At 44.2% G+C, this 21,154-nt stretch overlaps 1 pseudogene; it reads right to left on the reverse strand.

The window, feature by feature from the left end:
- Positions 1–8,080: 8,080 nt before the first annotated feature.
- On the reverse strand, positions 8,081–8,871 carry LOC114197355 (V-type proton ATPase subunit G 1 pseudogene; annotated as a pseudogene).
- Between the last annotated feature and the right edge of the window lie 12,283 nt (positions 8,872–21,154).

Consider the following 21,154-nt stretch of genomic DNA (forward strand, 5'->3'; position numbering starts at 1 on the left):
AGTGATTCCCCTGTTACCACAGCCTATTCCATTACTGAAACCAGAGGTGGCCACTGGCTGTCCTCTCTCTCATCTGGCTGTGCGAGAAGCCTGGGAAACCCCAAGTCCCATGAGTGTACCTCCCAGCCCAGCTCCCACCATCCCAGATCTGTTGGCACCCCTTACCCAGCCACACCTATACTTCACACCAGCCCCCTGCTGGTTTTAGGGACACTGCAGGACATGTTACCAGCCTACCTCAAAAGTAGGTCTTTGAAGACAGAACTCTGATGGCCAGCTGCCCAAACACTGGGAGAGGGTCTCTTTCCACGTGGTCCTGCAGAGCACAGGATTTCAGGGATATGAATCAGGCATTCATGATTTATAACTTATGCCATAAGAAAAACATTTGTCAATGGACAATACCTGGAGGATGCAGAAACTGTGGCCAGTGATGGAAGCTAGGAAAAATGTGTTTTGTACAACTGCTTTTTCTAGGCTCCAACCAAGGAGAATTGAAGTCTCCAATTTCCTGAGGATAGGTATCAGCAGCAACAGGTGGTCAGGGACCATCACTCATGCTACCTCCAAGGATACATGTCACAGTGGCATCAACAGGACTTGTTTCTCTCAACATCTGCCCAGACAAGCTAAATGATCACACAGCATCCCACACAAGGATAGATTCAGATACTTAAGTACAAAGTACTTAAGTACAAAGAAGCTGATACCAGCCTATACAACATGAGGACATGAGGACTTTGAGCTACATGTTGCAGAATAAAACATAAGATAGAAAAAGTTTCCAAAAGTGAGAGAATGGTAGAGACTTATCAGAAGGCTGATTAGCTAAGTTTAGGGAACTCCAAGAGTACAGGCTCTCTACCTCCTGGGTTGGCCTCTGACCAAGGCCATTCAAATTCTCCCACTTTCTGTAAGCAATTGAAACTTCAGTTCATCCATCAGCCAATATTCCACCATTCCAAGAACTGCAGGACACCCCCTAGGGTTCCTAGGAAAGACCCGGTCAGTGATCTTCAACTGAGGGGTGATCATATTGCAATGGAGGGAGAGGTTTCATTGTGATTTGTGGAAGGGTGTTAAAGACTTCAAGAACAGGTTGGGGTGCTGCTAAAAATCCTATTGTGCAGTGCAGCTACACATAAACCATCCCCCCCACCCCATGCCAGCAAAGAATCATCCAGCCTAAAATGTCAATAGTCCTGAGGTTGAGAAGCACTGAATAAGCTGGTCCTTTTGCGGGAAAATCTGAAGAGTCTGCAGCCTTTGGTATCTGTTCAAGAGCACAGGTAAGACCTTTAGACTTTGAAATAGTCATGATCTGAAGTAGCACACAAACAAGCCCAACCCAAATTGTTGGAGCTTATTGCCCAAGAAAATAGATAAGGCATATTCAACTGAGCTCTTTGAGCTTTCCCCAGAGACCCATCTGCAATGCACTGTTGCCTGCAAGAGTGTATATGTAGACAATGAAGGTAAGTCGGCTTTTCCCCCCATTTCCTTCTGGGTACATCACAATACAGAGGCTGTTTGACAACATCTGGAAAGCTAGGACAAGGAAACCAGCCTACCCGTCATTCTTCTGGAGGCCAAGTCTGCCGTTTTGGGTGCAAGACTCAGACCCCAGAATAGCAAGCTCTGTGGTCCTGCCCAGGTCCCTCTTCCATGCTAAGATTTATGTTCATTCTGTATTCTTCCACTTAGCAAAGCAACATGGACAAAAGCCTCATGGATGTGAATTTAGATGAAGCTGCAGTAAGATCAGGATACCCAAGAAATATGCCTTAGTCTCAATGGCAATTGGCAAATGAATTCTTCACCTTCATGTATGCAGAGTAACTTCAAGGAGAGCATGGGGTCCTGACCCCTTAATCATGGGTAATACCTCCACATCCTCCACGTTGCTGTTGTCCTGCAGATTCTGTAGGCAGGCTGCATTCTACAGCAGAAAGTGCCCTTGCTGGAGTTTTGCTGGTCAACAGTCATTGAAATTACAAGACCATTATTTGGGGCAAATGAACACAAACTCTGGCTGTAAGTGTCCAATATCAAAAATGTTTTACAGCCAGCTGAGCTAACTGGGCCACCTCCAGGAGCTCTATTTGTCTTATTCCCACCCATCCACCAGCTGCCACTGATAAAGGCCATGGAGCTATGTTGCAGCAGACACCAGATACAACCATTGTGCATCTCCCAGGTGATTAGTGCTCAGTAACAGCCTCAAGTCAAGTCCTGTACTTTATGATGAACTTCAGGGCTCTGGAACACCTAGAATTCAAGGTTAGCCTACCATGGTATCTAACATTTATGATGCCCTCCAGTCCTTGGTGGGTGCCCCCCACCCCGGCCACCTTCTCAGCTTTCCTATCAGTTCCACTACAACATCAGTTCTTGCATTTCTGCCACATTTAACACTGATGGAGCTGAAGGCATGGGGGGGACCCAGCTCTATCAAGAGGAATTTGCCATGCTGGAGGGAAGCAGCCAACGTGGTAACATCCAGATATATACCAGATCTAGTAGCAAATGGCAGGTGACCTGGAAAGCAGAAAAACCACATTCACAAAGCAGCAAATGTCATAAGGAGGAAGAGCTAAACCAGTACAGGGGAACCTCAGAATGCAGCCTAAGGCCATGCTGATGGCAAACCTGAACTGGGCAGGTGACCTGATACCACACATGGCCATGAAAATACTGCATGTTCCAAATGAAGTCTAGAGAGGAATGAAGACTAGGGCCTGTCATTGTCTTGTGTCTTCCACAAAATCTGCATTCCAAGAGGAAAATTAAGATATCGACTGAAAACCTCTTGGTCTGCTCTCACCCACTTCAGGACCAAACCAAGTCAAGCATTTTGCCTGATTTTAAGGAAGCTCCTGGAAACAAGCTTGATCATGGACATTCAAGAAACAGACTTGCAAGGAAGTTGACAGTGTTCAGTTGGGGCCACTGGAAAGCAGGTGACTGCATTCACAAAACAGCAGGTATTATGGGGAGGAAGAGAGCTCAGTCAATACAGGAGAACCTGAGAATGCAGCCTAAGACCATGCTGGTGGCAAACGTGAAGGTCATCCTTCTTACGGGAAACAAGCAGCAGCCTTAATTTTTCTATATGCCCCAATCACTTAGACTAGAGCCTAGCATATGAAAATGTTCAAGTCTTTGACTGGGACTAAGGAAGGCACCGCAAAGGGAACCACACCTTCTCAGAAGATTCCCACACCCTGGCCAGATCCTCATTCATAGTACAGTTCTGAGCATTATCCTTGCAAGAAGATGCACCCTGATCAAATAGGCCAATAGGCTTTGAAGATCCATGACCCGCCCCCCCCTCCAAGCTGGCATCTACACACAGGCAGTCCCATCACTTTGTCTACCTCTCCCATCAGTTGTAGCAGCCTACTCCTTCTGGCCAGAGCACAGGATGGATGTATATACCCTATAAGCCACCTCAGGGAGGCTTGAGAATGTTCCATGACACTGAGCACAGAAAGGCTGTATTTTATGAACAATGAGGAACAAGTCTGAGGCCACTTGTCTAGAAGACGGACGGCTGATTGGACCCTCGCCTATGTGGTTTGTTCTGCTACCTTGAGGCCCAAGTGAAGGCCAACTGACCCTGCCTTAAAATAATCAAGTTTCTTGTTCAATCCAGATAGCACTATGTATTGAGGGCAAGAATTGCCAGTGAACAGCTATCCCAACATCATCAGTCCCTTTCACCAGCAATCCTGCCAAGTGCTAGTATTTGAAGGCCAAATATGAAGTGGACAATAAAGAGACATTCCCTACATAAAAGAAACATGATCCCCTTCCAAGGGAAGCATCCTCCCTCCCCTCACTTGAATTACTCCCAATTGCTCTGAGTTATCTGCAGTTACCTGTTTTGTGACTTAGACCTCACACCATCGGTGATCCAAAAGTGGACTTTGTTAGTTACCAAGTAATATGAAGACATCCAGTAAAACAAACAGAGGCCAAATATTTGCCTCTTAAATTTCACTGTACCATCCACCTCTCCAGATCCATGGAGGCCATAGAACTGACATGGGCTGTAGCAGCACAGGAAATAATCCAAAGAAGTTGTCATGAACCCATGCAGGCCTAGAACCGTTTGCTGCAGCTCACACTGGTATATGCAGCACGAGAGGACATACTAGGTACTGCTACATCAGCTCTGAGTGTGGATATCTACTGGGATTTCTGATTTATGCTTTGGGAGAAGAACATCCTGGTGATAAAGCTACCTGAGAATTTCAAGAGACTAGTATATAGAAATGTCCTACTATAGAAAAGTTTTTTTCTGATATCTAGCACTGGACTCCATTTCTTCAGAAATAATCTTACTAAGAATATGTGATGGGTAGTTTTGTCAACTTGCTAGGCTACAGTCCTGTTCTTCCACCAAATATTAATCTAGGTGTTTCAGTGAAGGTATTTTGTAGGTAGCAGTTGAAGTCCATAATAAGTTGGACTTAAAGGAGACTATCCTAGATAGTGTGAGTGGGCCTAGTTTAATCAGTTGAAAAGCCTTAAGAACCAAGCAGCGGTTTCCCTGATGAAGAAATGCCACTTATAGACTGTACCATCAGTTCCTGCCTGAGACTTTCAGACTGCATTTCCTAATGGGGTACCCTATAGGTTTCAGGCTTGGCACACCAGCCCCCCCAATCTCATAGATCAACTCCTTGAAATAAGTCTCCCGTTATTTGGTTTTTTAGTGAAGCCTTAAATCCTACCTCAACTCCTGAAGTTGATTTTGGCTCCAGGAGGACAAGGTCGAGGTACAGCCTCTTTAGGTCATCTGTAGAGATGGAGGTCACTGCAGGCAACAGGGCACACCAGTTCTCCCTCAGCACCCACTCAGATGAACTAAATATGAGCCAGAGCATGTCTAACATGAACACTTGGTCAGATTCAGATCCCTGAGTAGTAAGAAGCCAGTTATAAGTTGTGTACAATGAACACAGGATGTTTAGCTCCAAGTTTGATGGCCAGAATTAGTGGTGAAAAGGACTCCTGAAAGTAAGAGGGGAGAATGAAGCAAGTGCCAGGCTATCAGAGCTAAACTGTGGGAATCTGTATAAGGAGGGAGAGAGTTTGGCTGGGGTGGGGGTGGGGGGCGGAGAACAATCCCATCGCTTCCCAAAATATTCTTTCCCAAAGAGCTCATAAGAAAAATATTCAAGCATCCAGTACTCCATCCTCAAAGGCCCCACAGGGAAACTACAAGAGGCACTCAGGTGTTTCTTGAAGGACCTAGTTCGATGGTTCTCAACCAGGGCACATTTTGTTCCCCAGGCAAATAGGGCTACATCATCTGGGGACATTTGTCACAATTGTGGGGATGCTATTAGCATCTAATAGGAATAGACAAACGCTAAACATCCTATGATGCACGGGACAGCCCCCCATGATGAAGGATCATCCAGCCAAAGACGTCTATACTAATGAGGTCAGACACTGCTTTGAGACAAAGTCCAAATAATATGAAGCCTTTGGATGCCATACAGGACAAGCAAAACCTTCAAGATCCAGGATTCTTTGTACTGAACAAAAAGAAAAAAGCCCTACCTTTGTTGGTGAAGCTTATTTCCCAGGGCAGAGATGAACCATCTTCCACCTATTCACCTCAAACTTTTCCCAAAGACCCTGCTTCTCTGCCAGGCACTGTTGCCTCAAAGACTTTCATAGAGACATTGAAAGTAACGGACAGTTCAGTGTTGCCAGCGGAGACACTGACATGGTTGCTGCACTGTGACATCTTGAAAGCTATGACTGGAGACCAATCTGCCCATCACTCTTTATACTGGAAGCCAGACTGGACATGTTGGGTACAGGACTCAGACCCCAGGACTTGAGTCTCTGTGTTCCTGCCCAGGCACTCTTTCTTGGCTAAGCTTTGTGTTCACCTTCTACATTCCTTCTACAAATAAGGAGACCAGTAGGGACTGGTCTCATGGTGTCTCACAGACTAAAACTAAGCTTCAGTAGACCAAGGCACCCATGAAATAGATTTCAGCCTTAATGGCAATTGAAAATTAAGACAATTCTATGGCTTTGTACAGAGACACTTCAAAAAACACTGGGTCCTGATTTCAACAGTGGGGGGAACCTCTGCAGCCTACAGTCAATTGAGTCTTGGAAATGCTGCATTCAACAATGGAGAGGCCTCTACTGGAACTTCACCAGTCTCTATGGACAGAAGTTGCCAGACCCTTGAGACAAAGGAGCCCATGTACACAGAAAATGGCTAAGAGGTTCCCTACCTAATAAGTTTCATAGATACTTCTAACTGTTCTGAAGCTTAAAGAACATGATCTCACAGATGCCAACAGCCATGTTCCTGGCCATGGAGAAAAGTATAAAGACTAGAGGCAGAACTTCAACCTAACTGGATGACTTCCCTCTAGAAAATCAAGAGGCCAAGGGTGAGGTGAGCCAAGGTTCCCAAACACTGACTCCTTGTTCATGTGACTTCATTTCTTGATTCAACATAAAAAGATAAATAGATCAGTATCAGGAGAACAGCTGTCCTCATGAGATAGATGGCATAGACAAAAGCCATAAAGCAAGTCTGGGGAGGCCCTAAGAAACCTACTCAGCCTTTCGAGGAGCAACACTCCTGACCAAGTAGTTCAAGACAAAACAGGAACTACAACAGAATCCGCCTACTAAATCGCTTGATCCTATCCATTCACTAAATTGCTGTACCTTCCAAGGGTAACCAAGGAACCTCTAAGACTGAGGAAGGACAATAAAAACAATGCAACAATATCTTGATCAAATGCTACTAAGTTGTCCCAGGGGGGAAAAGAAAATATGCCTGTTCACCAAGCACAGGGATGACACATCAAGTATGTACTTCAAGAGCCAAGTTCAGAGTGCTTGTGCAACATCAGGGCAAAAAATTATGTAGCATTGATCACTTACTGCTCCAGGATGATCCAGATTTATGGGCTGATATGATTTCCTACTAAAGGGTGTGTTCCTCTGTTTTCCATGAGGAGCTACCTTGCTCCGTGTTCTGTAGTTCTGAATACCTACACCTATCATTATGGATACTAGTAGGTCTTTGTGGGCAGTGAGAATTTGTTCAACCTTCCCCACTAAGGCCAACTTGGGCAGGCCAGGCTCCAATATGTGGTGAACCATCTACATATCAGGCCTTGCCTTCGGACAATATATCCTTTATATCAGATTTTGGTACCCAGCTATCTGGTGATTGAGTGTCATCTCTGGGTCCACTGCTATCAGTACATCAGTTGTTCTGTAGCTCAGGCCACGTTCTAGATCCAGCTCAATGACCAGAAACCAAAATGTGAGAATCTTCATCTCTGAAGGACCTCAAATGTGGTGAGGTGTTATGGTCCCAATTCTTTACTTTTATGGAGGAATTTGAACAACATCTTATCAAAGGACAGGACATGAATAAATTGAAGAAGCCTGAAGTGTACTATGTTTCCTGCAAGTACTACACAGGCTCAGAAGTATCCCCTGGGCCTCAGTAACAGACCAGAAGTGGCTATAACAATGACAGACATCATGCTTTATTACCACAATCCCTCAAGCAAGTTTCACACAGCCGTGCATTTACTAATATAGACCCCTTATCTAGATTCTCATTCTATTGGGTAAATAACTTCCTAAATTTGAGTAAAAAAAAAAAAAAAAAATGGGTATAGGCCTTCTCCCTGAGGAAGGCACAGGAGAATTCCCTTAAGCTGCAGCCAGAGACACCTGAAAAGTGACAGCCTCTAATCTTCAGTTCCCTACAAATAAAAGAATATGTAGAAAAATGTTTGTGACTCCCCATTAACCTTTTTTTTTTTTTTTTTGCATGACAAAGTCTTTACTTTCAAATGATTACCAGTACACCAAGTAAGAACATGTATACAAGAAGTTCTTGAATTCTATCATCTAATAATTTTGGGTAAGAGAAACTAAGAGCAGCCCGAACAATATATACTAGTATTCGCTGTTCCACCCTTAGCCGAGAGGACTTAAGGCCAGCTGCTGCTTCACACAAGTTACAGTAACTCTTTACTACTTTTTCATAGAGAAAGCCCCTGACCTTCAAGAAAGCTTTAGGGAAAAAAAACATTTAATCCCTTTCTTTCTTTAAACAGTTTTTTTTTTTCCTACATCTAAGAAAGAAAAAGTATTGATACATATGTTGCTTGAACTAAAAGGCATAGGAAAACAGACAACGTATACACATTAAATTTCTAAGAAACATGAGGTAAAAGGAGAAAATCTTTGGATACGCTCTACGTTTGTACAAAGAAGCTAGATTTGCTATTCTCCAAGAAGTGAAGGGACCTACTACGTGATACACAGAAATAATTTAATGCCTTTTCACAAGGATGTAACTACTCAAGCTTTGCTGAAGCTTCGTATTCCATGAAGGCATCTAACATGCCAATCTGCATGCAGAGCTGCTCCTTCCTCCCCTATCCATTTATGCGGTAGTTTTCATGGATTTCTGGCCGGATGTCACAGACAAAGGCCAGCAGGTTATCCAGGACTTCATCCCTGTTCTGCTGGAAGTAGGCCTGGAGGATGGTCATCTTCTCCTGGGTCTCCTTCTCCACTTCGGTGCTGCAGCTGCCATGGGATCCCAGAGCCGCAGCTTCCTTGGCCTTGAACTCCTTCTCTCTTTGCAGACGGTATTGTTCAATTTCAGCCTGAGCTTCTTCTTTGGCCTGCTTCAGCCTCCGGTTCTTTCGCTTGCGGGCCTCCGACACTTTCTCGGCGGCCCACTTCTCGGCCTGCAGCAGCTGCTGAATGCCCTGCGACTGGCTGGCCATGGCTGCGGCGACTCTAAGGCCGCGGGACGCAGCCTAAATCGGTTCGAGCGGGTCCCTCGGGTCAGCTCCCCATTAACCATTCTATGAGCCCCCCGAAAAAAAGCTCTCACTAGGCCATGCTTAATACTCAAACTTCATCAGAACAATTTTAATCATGAAGTTGCCAACATTCATTTTGGTCATGGGACATTTATCCAATGATACACCTACTCACACAGAGCCTGCCCCATTGCCAGCAAACCATAAGCCTGGCATGTCTCCCCTCCCCTGCCTTTCTGGCTTGGTGAAGAGCCTGCTAAGCTTCAACACCATGAGTGGACTTTAAAGCCCAGGGCCCATAACTCCAGACCTGTCAGCACCCAGGCTTGTGACTCCTCATCCAGCCACACCTACTTCACCCTGGCCCTGGGCTTGGTCCAAAACTCCTGGACATGTTGGACCCACAGGTAACAGCAGGTCTGAGTACAGGAATTGGAGGACCAGCTGCCCCAAGTGCAAATCCCTATTCCCATGGAGCCTCACCTACCCAGGACCCATGCTTCAGGGTTAAACATGAAACAGGCAGAGTTCTGGATCTTTCCCTAGACAGGAATCAATCTCCAAAATTTCCATTTAAAAAATCCTTGCTCCTCTCCTTTTTCTCTATATTAGTCTTTCTATTGGTATTCATCCAATTGTCAGGCAACATTAGAGCTCAGGCAAATGGAGGAACAGCAGCTTATGAAGACAGTGTCACCATGTGGGACTCATGGACCATTTGGACACCATCCACCTTTCCACATTTTCACACAGAAACAGGATTCTGTGGATTCTTGTGAAGGATTGCTACTATAGGAAACTAACCAGAGGGAAGTGAAGAAAAGTATTCCATGGTCTGGAGCCATTCATGCCAGCCAGGAATCAAGTCCACCTCAAAGTACCTCTTCATGGAAAACTGATCACTCTTCAAGTAACCTCACTAGCATGCCAGGTCTCAATGAAGGGAGAAGGCTGGTGTCCTGATCCAAAAACATGCTTCCTGTATCTTAAATCTCCCACATAGACTTGCTCCAGGTAGATCTCTGTGATCAATACCTATTCTATCTGTTGCAGTCAGTTCTAGGGACAAATGTGTGAGTAGGACTATAGTCACTGGTTTCATTATTATCTTGTGGTCAAAAAGACTAATTCAAACAAGAAGTAAAGACTGGAGTCAAGCAGTGTTTCTTGGCTTGGGAAATACCTTGATTCACAGTGAAAGGTTCAGTGAACCTAGGGCCTAGGTTTTTCTGCCCACACACTATCTCCCCCTGCCCCAACTGGCTTGACAGCTTGTAAGTCACTCTAAGTGTAAATGTGTGCAAACTGGTAGAGGATCCATTTCTGTGAAGGTAGTTTTCTCTTAAGGTGGATGGATGTGGCAGATTTAGGAGGCAGGCAATGCCACAGGAGTCAAGCAACTATTGCTGACCTTCCTTGGGGTTGCTTCTAGGACCTCGCCCGCCTCCCTTTGCTAGGATTTCCCATACCTGGGCCAATGGTTAAGGCTATGTAACCAGGTCATATTCTCCCTTTTCATCCAGAGTCTTGGGCTGGAACCACAGTTCTTCTAAAGTTAAACCTAGATTTCTAGATAAAGAATGTGTCTGTAAAAGACTAAGTAGAATAGTGGTTGACAGGGGCAGTGGGGGATGGAGAAGGGGAACTTTAGTGGGTTCAGTTTGTTTGAAATGAAAAATTGCTGGAAATGGATAGTGGTGATGATTCCACAGCAATGTGAATGTACTTAATGCTACTGAATTACACATTAAAAATGATTAAAACATAGATATTGCATTATGTATATTTTTCCACAAAACAAAACACAAACCATCTTGAAGTGGGCAGTTCAGTGGTGTTTAGTGCATTTCTATGTTGTGTAGCCATGACCTCTAGTTCCAAAACATTTCTATCTCCCCAAAGTCGAACTATTCACTAAGTAATTTCCCTCCTTTATCTAACCTGGTCCCTGGCAATCACCAATTTGTGTTATATCCTGTGTTGGACTTCTGAGTTGGCCTTTAGCAGGAAGCCATAGATTGGGTGACTTAAGAGAAGTTTCTTGCAGTTCTGGAGGTAGGAATTCCAAAATCAAGTTGTCAGCAGGTTTGGTTTCTCTTGAAGCCTCCTTCCCTTGGTTTGTAGTCGTCTTCTTGCTGCATCCTCAATATGGCCCTTTTCTTGTGAGCAAACATTCTTGGTGTCTCTTCTTTTTCTCAGGAGGACACTTAGATTGGAGCCCCACATTTAAGACTTTATTTCATCTTATTTACCTCCTTAAGGACCTTGTCTCTACATGCAGTCACATTGGGGGTTGAGGCTTTGGCCTATGAATTTGGGGGAAGGGGGAGGAGACACACAGTTCGGTACATAACATTCCACCCTCTGGCCCCCCAGTATTCATGTCCTCATATACAAGATCTAAAATGCATTTATCCCATTTCAACAGCCCCCAAGATTTTGACCTATTCCAGCATCAACTCCAAAGTCTCTCAATATCTAAAATTAAGTCTGGGTGAGGCCAGAAGTGTGATTCATCCTGAGGCCTAACTCTAAAGAATGTACGTGCTTCCAATACAACGGTGGGATAGGCATAGGATAGACATTCTCCTTTCCAAAGGGATAAATCCAATGTCATGAAGGTTTCCCCTATGCTTTCTTCTAAGAGTTATGGTTTTGGCTCCTGGGTTTAGGTTTTTGATCCATTTTGAGTTAATACTTGTATATGGCATGGGTTAGGGGTCCAGCCTTAGTCTTTTGCATGTGGATGTGCAGTTTTCCCACCACTACTTGTTGAAAGTTATGCCCTTTCCCCCATTGAATGTTCTTGTCACCCTTGTTGAAAATCTTTTTACTATCTGTGGATTTGAGATGTCTATTTTACCCTTGCCCTGTATATTTGTCACTATATTGATACCACACTATTTTGATTATTGTAGCTTTGATAAGAGTAGCGTTGCAATGACTGGAATCTTCTGTAGAAAGTCCTATCTCAAGAGAATTACAACAGATACTCCAAGGGCTCATGTCTTGTAGAAAATTGCAATGGTTCTGGAATATTCCCCAAGGGACAACTGTTCCACTTCGGTGTGTGGACCAGGAAGGTTTCTCAGCACAGAAAAACTCACTTTGACCACTGGTTAAAGCTGACTAGCCAATATCAGATCGTTCACCGGCTTGCTATATTCACCTGGCTCTTAGGTATGGAAGAGAAGTCTCCCTGCATTTGACTTGAAGTCTTTGAAAGGCTGTCAGTTTAACATTTGAAATCCCATGGCAGGACAGTAAGCTACTGTATATTTAACCTACCATAGCGGTTATGCAGGATATGGTATCTTGACTGTTAAAAACACCACTTCTGGCATTTAGTATGTAGTGGCTGGTCTAGAGAATACATTCTTTAAACCTCAGTGAAAGTGAATGTCATTTGTTTTTCACGGTAAGGTCAGCAGAATGCATTTACAGCCTCATCTTAGGTATATGTTAACTTCCCTCATCTTTGCAGTATAGGCTGCAGGACTCTTCATTATATTGACTTTTCAAAGATCTTGCTGGTCTACTTTACCATTAGCATTATACTAATGGACTTAGGAGTCAGAAAGTAGCAAATATTCTGAAAAGCACCTATGTACCAGAGTGAAAGAGGTAAACTTACAGGGGTTCAGGGGCCTGCCACATGAGTGCTGCTTTGGAACATCTACAGCACACAGGGACAGAACTCCCAGCTTGCAAATCCAAGGACAGTGTTGCATCTCCTACCAGGAGGTATAACTCCAAAACTGGTGGGCCTCTTTGGATTGTAGAGACAACACATGTCACACTTGGAAACCTTTTCCACTGGGCTCCGAAGGCAAGTTTTGAGTAGGACTGGAGCAAAGAGGTCTCTGCAACTGGTCTGGGTTGTAATACCTATGGCCTTACCCCTCAATATATAACTTGACCGGTCACAATGTTAGGCATACCCGTGGTAGAAATGTGAGGTCTCTGTAGGACTCAACAGGAAAAGTACCCAGTGGACCCTTAAGATTTCAAAGTCCATCTATGCATTTGCCAGTAGAAGACAATTTCCTATCTCGAAATTGGTCCCAAGCATGCTACTAGGCCTTATTAGAGACTGAACCCTTAGCCATGAAACATCAATTAACTGTTTAGCACTTCCCATTATAACTGGATGCTGTAAGACTCAAAGGCATAAGGTGAAGTGGGCCAATTATTTTTATGCAGGAAGTAGTGTAGTTATGGGGAGTCCCAAGCAAATCTAAGGTCACATTGAAGTTACAAGAATGAATGGCTCAGACCCATCTTCCCCTACCTCTTGTTTCTACAGCCTCTCAGCTCATACTTATGGCCTCATTGGGAGATTCCTATGACAAGGATGAAAAATTAAAGCCCTGCTTCATAGATAGGTTAGTTCAGTGTATAACAAGGCATTATAAGAGGACTATTGCAATATTGGGACTCCTTAGAGTTAGATTCCTTAGAGAACTCCAAAACAGTTCAGAGAGAAAATCCTCTGAACAGGCAGAAGTTCAATCAATGCTTTTGGTCACCTTTTATCCAAAATAAGGGGTCTAAAACACCCCAACATAATAGTGAAACTTACAAATCTCAGAGACAAAGTCCTGAAAGCAGCTCAGGACAAGAGGTCTGTGACCTACAAGGGTAGAAACATTAGACTGGCAGCAGACCTATCCATGGAGATCTGGCAGGCCAGAAAGGACTGGCATATATTCAGGGTGCTAAACGAGAAAAATATGCAACTAAGAATGCTTTATCCAGGTAGGATGTCATTCAATATAGGATAAAAAGCTTCCACGACAAACTAACAATTTGATCACCAAACCAGCCCTACAAGAAATATTAAAAGAGGTCCTTTAAGTGGAGAGCCAAAAGTAACAGACCACAAAGACGATATATGGTAACAGTCACTTTACAGGCAACAATGGCAATAAATTCATATCTTTCAATAGTTACCCTGAATGTAAATGGGCTAAATACTCCAATCAAAAGACAGGGTATCAGATTGGAAAAAAAAAAAAAAAAAAAGACCCATCAATATGCTGTCTACAAGATACTCATTTTAGACTCCCAAACACCTTCAGATTTAAAGTGAGGGGGTGGAAAACCATTTATCATGCTAATGGACATCAAAAGAAAGCTGGGTAGCTATCCTCAGGTCAGATTAGATTTTAAAACAAAGACTGTAATGAGATGAGGAAGGACACTATCATAATTAAAGGGTCTATCCAACAAGATCTAACAATTGTAAATATTTATGCCCCTAACATTGGAGCAGTGAGTTATACAAGCCAATTAATAAAATCAAAGAAACACATGGATATTACAATAGCAGGGGACTTCAACACTCCCCTCACTACAATGGACAGATCATCTAAGCAGAAGATCAACAAGGAAATACAGGCTTTGAATGACACACCGGACCAGAGGGACTTCAGATATATTCAGAACATTCCATCCTAAAGTAACAGAATGTACATTCTTCTCAAGTGCACATGGAACATTCTCCAGAATACATCACATCCTGGGTCACAAATCAGGTCTCAACTGGTACCAAAAGGTTGGGATCATTCCCTGCATATTTCCAGACTACAATGCTTTAAAACTGGAACTCAATCACAAGAGGAAATTTGGAAAGAACTCAAATACATGGAGGCTAAAGAGCATCCCACTGAAGAAACACTGCATCAACCAGGAAATTAAAGAAAAAAAATTCATGGAAACAAATGAAAATGAAAACTGTTCAAAATCTTTGGGATGCAGCAAAGGTGGTCCTAAGAAGGAGGTATATAGCACTACAAGCCTTTCTCAAGAAACCAAGTTCTCAAATACACTACCTAACCCTACACCTAAAGGAGCTAGAGAAACAGCAAATAAAGCCTAAACCCAGCAGAAGAGAAGATTAGAGCAGAAATTAGTGAAATAGAAACCAAAAGAACAGTAGAACAGATCAACCGGTTCTTTGAAATTAATTAGAATTGATAAGATTGATAAGCCCCTGGCCAGACTTATCAAATGGAGAAAGAACCCAAATAAAGTCAAATGAAAGTGAAGAGATCACAAGCAACACCGAAGAAATACAAACAATTATAAGAACATATGAGCAACCCTATGCCAACAAATTAGGCAATCTGGAAGAAATGAATGCATTCCTAGAGACATTTCAACTACCAAAACTGAACCAGGAAGAAATAGAAAACCTGAACAGACCCATAACCAACAAAGAAATTGGAGCAGTAATCAAAAATCTCCCAACAGGAGCCCAGAGCCAGATGGCTTCCCAAGGGAATTCTACCAAACATTTGAAGAATACCTATTCTGAAGCTGTTTCAAGAAATAGAAATGAAAGGAAAACTTCCAGACTCTATGAGGCCAGCATTACTTTGATCCTCGAAGGATACTCCTGAAAGAAATTGAGGAAGACACAAAGAAATGAAAAAACTTTCCGTGCTCATGGATTAGAAGAACAAATATTGTGAAAATGTCTATGCTACCTAGAGCAATCTACACATTAATGCAATCCCTATCAAAATACCAAATTTTTTCAAAGAAATGGAATCATCCTAAAATTTATATGGAACCAGAAAAGACCCTGAATAGCAAAGGAAGTCTGGGGGGGAAAAAAAAAAAAAGCTGGTGGCACAATTCCGGACTTCAAGCTCTATTACAAAGCTGTAGTCATCAAGACAGTATGGTACTGGCACAAAAACAGACACACAGATAAATGGAACAGAATAGAGAACCCAGAAAGGGACCCTCAAAACTCTACGGTCAAATCATCTTTGACAAAGCAGCAAAGAATATCCAATGGAAAAAAGATGGTCTCTTCAACAAATGGTGTTGGGAAAATTGGACAGCCATGTGAAGAATGAAACTGGACCATTTCCTTACACCATACACACACACACAAAAAACAAAATGGAGGAGACCTAAATGTGAGACAGAAACCCATCAAAATCCTAGATGAGAACACAGGCAGCAACCTCTTTGACCTCAGCTGCAGCAACTTCCTGCTAGACACATCTCCAAAGGCAAGGGAAACGAAGGCAAAAATGAACTATTGGGACTTCAAGATAAAAAGCTTTTGTACAACAAAGGAAACAGTTGACAAAAACCAAAAGACAACTTACAGAATGGGAGAAGATATTTGCAAATGATATCAGGTAAAGAGCTAGTATCCGAGATCTATAAAGAACTTGAACTCAACACCCAAAGAATAATCCAATCAAGAAATGGGCAGAAGACACGAACAGACATTTTTCCAAAGACGACATCCAAATGGCCAATAGACGCATGAAAAAATGTGCATCACTCAGCATCAGGGTAATACAAATCAAAACTGCAATGAGATACCACCTCACACCAGTCAGAATGGCTAAAATTAACAAGTCAGGAAATGACAGATGTTGGCAGGGATTCAGAGAAAGGGAAACCCTCCTACACTGTTGGTGGGAATGCAAGCTGGTGCATTCTGGAAAACAGTATGGAGGTTCCTCAAGAAGTTGAAAATAGAGCTATCCTATGACCCAGCAATTGCCCTATTGGGTATTTACCCCAAAGATACAAATGCAGTGATCTGAAGGGGCACATGCACCCCAATGTTTATAGCAACAGTGTCCATAACAGCCAAACTATGGAAAGAGCCCAGATGGCCATCAACAGATGAGTGGGTAAAGATGTAGTATGTCTCTCTCTCTCTCTCTCTCTCTCTCTCTCTCACACACACACACAGGAATATGCAGCCATCAAAAAATGAAGTCTTGCCATTTGCAATAATATGGATGGAACTAGAGGGTATTATGCTAAACAAAGTAAGTCAACAGAGAAAGACAATTATATAATTTCACTCATGTGGAATTTAGGAAACAAGACAGGAGCATAGGGGAGGGAAAAATAAAACAAGACAAAAATCAGAGGGAGACAAACCATAAGAAACTCTTAATAGGGAACTAAGGGATGCAAACTAAGGAACAAACTAAGGGAGGGGAGGGGGCTGGAGGGATGGGGTAACTGGCTAATGGACGTTGGGAAGGATATGCAGCACAAGCACTTTCAGAATACCTAGCTTACTGCAGAAAAGCCTGTAAGTCACCTAGAACAAGGGACCCATTTTAGAGTGAAAAGGGTTAAACAATGGACACGTGATCATAGAAACATTTTGTTCTCTAGAAGCAGTCAGCCTGATATTAGAATGACCTTAAATGATCAGCTCAAGTACCAGATTGAGGATGAACAGCAGAGATGGAATGGCTCTTACATGCAGAAACATACCACCTAGATAGCCCTTCATGGAAGCACATGCTGTTTGGTAGGGAGTATTGAGCAGATCACCTCCAGCTAGTGATCAGTCCCTCCAAGAGCAGCCCACATTCAGATCTAGATGAACAATGTATAGACATTCTAGCCATATTAGTCTGGGTGGGACAACTCCCACAGAAGATATCTGCTACGGAGCCCCCTACCTGGTTCACCAGGGCTCTACCAATCTTCCGTCCCTGACTTCTGCCTAGTCCTTCCTTCCCCCTGATAAACACTTTATACCCCAAACTCTTTTGTATTAAGTCAGCATCTCAGATTATCCTTCCCAGAAAACTCAGCCCCACAAAGGCCATGAAGCATAAGTAATAGACTCGGCATTGTCCAAGGGGTGGAAAGAATTAGATTTATGATGTCCACTTACATAGTCCTCCTGAAGTCACTAGCAATTTCGAGGCCATTCAAGACAGGAACTACAACTTTAATGTACTCGGTCACAGGTTGGTGTTCTCTGCCAGCAAACTAATGCTCATATAATGGTAAATCCCCAACAGCCAGAGTAGAGGTCTGGGAACCAAGAACTGGAATGGAGTTTCTTCTTATAACACCCTTGTGATTTCCATCCCTCCAGGTTAAGGTCAAGAGGTCCTCAATCCAGAAGCTTTACACAGGCTTTGCCAGGTCATTTGGGGCTCATTTTGCCAATAGCCCAGCAAGATTTTCTGCCACGTGAAAGTGGCAAAGGATATAGAAGCCAGGTAATTCACTGGGGGACTTCTTGGTGTTTCCATGCCCAGTGTTAAAAGTACATAAGCAATTATGGTAAATATGGCCTGATAAGGTCACCAGGGGTTCAGACCTCTTAATGAAGGTGTTGCTCTCCCACCAAAAAAGCTTAACAATGGAAGCGCTGGCCAACAGGGAAGGGCTCTAGGATGAAGAGTAGGAGAAAGACCAATTTCATTTTATGTTGATGGTCCTTAAAGACCAGTTACAGCAGTAAAGATCAGGGATTTGCTGCTACCTATCACTCGTAGACTCAGATGCACTAGACAGCTTCCCCTTCACAAAAGGTGCTGTCCAGTTGTGAGGAGCGTGGTCACCTAACTACCTCCAGCTGTTAGCTCTTGCTCCTAGGGTAGCCCTAAGCCAACCACTGGGCCTGCTTAGCCATTCTGGTCCTACGTGGGATTTTTTTAAGCTGGTCTCTGCCACAGGCTGTTGGGCTAACAGAGACCATCAGGTTCACATTATGGTCTGACCTCTCCCTCTGCATAATCCTGCCTCTTCCCTGGTCTTTTCACAGGTGTTATTCCCAGGTCAGTCTTTTGCCTTCCTCATCTTCTCTGCATACAGCATAACCACCAAGAAGCAGCAGGGACAGACTCAACGTTTCTCAGGTATGGGAAGAATCAGATTTATGAGGCCCTCCTTCCATACCCCACCAGTCCTTTCAGGAGGCACCTCCGGCACACCCACAACTTCCCCACCTCAAGTGCCCACCTCTGTCTGCCTGAGGGCAGTCTCTGGCACCACCTGAACTTGGTCAAAAAAAAAAAAAATGCATGTGACTTAATTTCAGGGTTGTGAGTTCGAGCCCCATGCTAGACGTGAAGCCTATGTATAAAACAAACACCCAAATGCAAACTAGAAGCCTCAAGGGAAGTAATGCCCCTAGGGGTACCCACCCCCAACCACTGAGGGCAGGACAGTCATTGAGCATCCTCCTGCTGGGTGAAGTGGTTCTTCGGGTGTGCTCTGCATGGACTGTGTACCAGAGGCTCCCCAGCAGGACTGAACCCACCCTAATCCTCACAGTAAACCCGTTTATAACCACACCACCTTCGACTTCCTTTCCTCTATTCCTACTTTCCTCACATCTTCACTCATGCTTCCTGGAACCACTTACCAAGTGAACTTCTGCTCTCATAGCCTTGCCCCAGGATCTGCTCTCTAGAAAGCCAAATTGAGGAGTCTGGGTGAAGCTATAGGATTACAGTGAGTAGGTGAAGTTCAAAATCCAGTGATACACTGTTACACACTGAATGTTCACGTCTTTCTCCCCCAAACCTCATATGAAGCTCTAACCCGAAGTATGCTGGCATTAGGAGGTGGGACTCCAGGAGGTGATTAGGTTTAAATGAGGTCATGAGGGTGGGGGCGCCCCATGATGGGATTAGTGTTTAAGAGGGAGACCAGAAATCTTTTGTTTTCCACCATTTGAGGACACTGGAAAGGACAGCTGTCTGCCTGTCAATAGCTCCCCCCCGGGAACCAGATCTGCTGGCACCTTCATCTTGGACTTTCCAGCCCTCTCATCCCTGTACACCCAGCAGGTCTCTGGCTCCTCAACTTTCCTTTCTCTCCACGCCCACCCCAAAAGGCTGCAGTGCCTCAGCTTTGCTCCCCAGTGGCATTTTCACACGTACATCTGCTTTGCTGAAGTGTGGCTCTCCCAGTGTGAGGTGGCCATAGGAACAAGGATAGAGCTGCTGGCCGGTACTGAGCACAGGCGCAGGCATGCCTGTCCCCAAGCCCATCCTGCTCCTCCCAGAGTCTGAGCCAGTAGGTTCCCCTCTCAAAAGCGCGAATCTCAGTGAACCACGTCTCCTATTAGTGCATGAAAGGACACACACACACACACACAGACACCAATGTTCGAAGAAACTTTGGTCTCCAAATCAGAAGTAGCTAAGCAGAGTTTGAAAGGGGGAAAATGCTAACATTCTTAGATCAGGAGGATAATTAATTGCAGAGGAGTAGTTCAGACATTCTGTAAGGATGCTATATGAATGCTTTTTCTGCTTGTCCTTACATGTCCCTTTAGTTGGTCAAGACAACTGAATCCTCAAGAGTTAGGCTTAGAACCAAATTAAGATGTGCTGACTGCTACCTCACGGATTACTGTGATCTGTCCTGTTAAGCTGTTTGCTTGGCAGCTTATCCTTTATTATTGTGAACCAATTTGCCTTTGCCAAGCTCAATTTCTAAATTTGGTTCTTAATTTTCTGGGGTTTTATGTTAGTATTTGGAAAAAAAAAAAATCTCAAAAACTTGTGAGGCCACATGAGTAAGATCACAAAATGTTCACAGTCAACCATCTGTTGAGAAAGGAGTTTACCTGCTTAGTGCATACCCCCAACTTGGGAGGTGGACAGAGACACCTGGATCCCTGGGGAGATCCTGGGCTCCCCACACATGCATGGCATCCCATAGGTTGAGGGGTCTGCCAGCTTGGTATGAAAGATGGGGTGGGGTGGTTCACAGAGGACAAAGACTTCTCTAAATGGATAAAGGGCAAGAGCAAAAGATGCTGAGACAGAGGAAAGGCTCCCCCTACTGATGTCCTCAAAACCCATTCTTTCACCAAAAAGCCCATGACTCTCCTTGTTCTACCAGGCCGCTGGCTGAGGGGAGTCCTTTAGCACCACCTGGTGGCCTTGGGGTATAACCATCGCTAGGTGCACAGAAGCCCGTGGAAGCTTAACATTCTGGTCTCTCACTGCCACCCTGGAAGGATCCTGTGCACCCTATGGCCGGCAGACTTGTAGGAAAGTGACACAGACACCACCCCATTAGAGGAAAGAAAGGGGAACTAAGCTGGACATTTGAGAGAACAAAATGGCGCAGCTGCATGGAACCAGCAAGAGGCAGGCTCTAGCCCATAGCTTCTCATGATGTAAAAGGAGCACAGTAGCCAGCCCCCCTGGCCTGGAGACAGAAACCACGCCTCCAAGACACAGGGACCCCTCCCAGCCTAGGAAGACCCTCACTTCCTTGTCAAAGGGTCGGCAAAAGAGGCAGCGCCTGACCTTCCCATGTGGCTCCAGGTTCACTGCATACATTTGTCAAGCTCTGATGTAACATCTCTTACCAAGGTGTGATTGGAGAAGTTATACTTGTGTTGGGGAATAACTGACGTCAGTTATGAGAAAGGGCAGGCACCAAATGACGGATGTTGAAGGATTTCTACCAAAAAAAGTTGCTTCCTGGGATGGCTCCACTCACCCCAAGTCCAAGGGACTGTTCCCATCCAGCTCCCTTATCTTCTG

This window comes from Eumetopias jubatus, unplaced genomic scaffold (genome assembly GCF_037043125.1).
Source record: "Eumetopias jubatus isolate StellerSeaLion01/CBP00866 unplaced genomic scaffold, mEumJub1_p1.0 scaffold_2, whole genome shotgun sequence".
Lineage (NCBI taxonomy): Eukaryota > Metazoa > Chordata > Mammalia > Carnivora > Otariidae > Eumetopias > Eumetopias jubatus.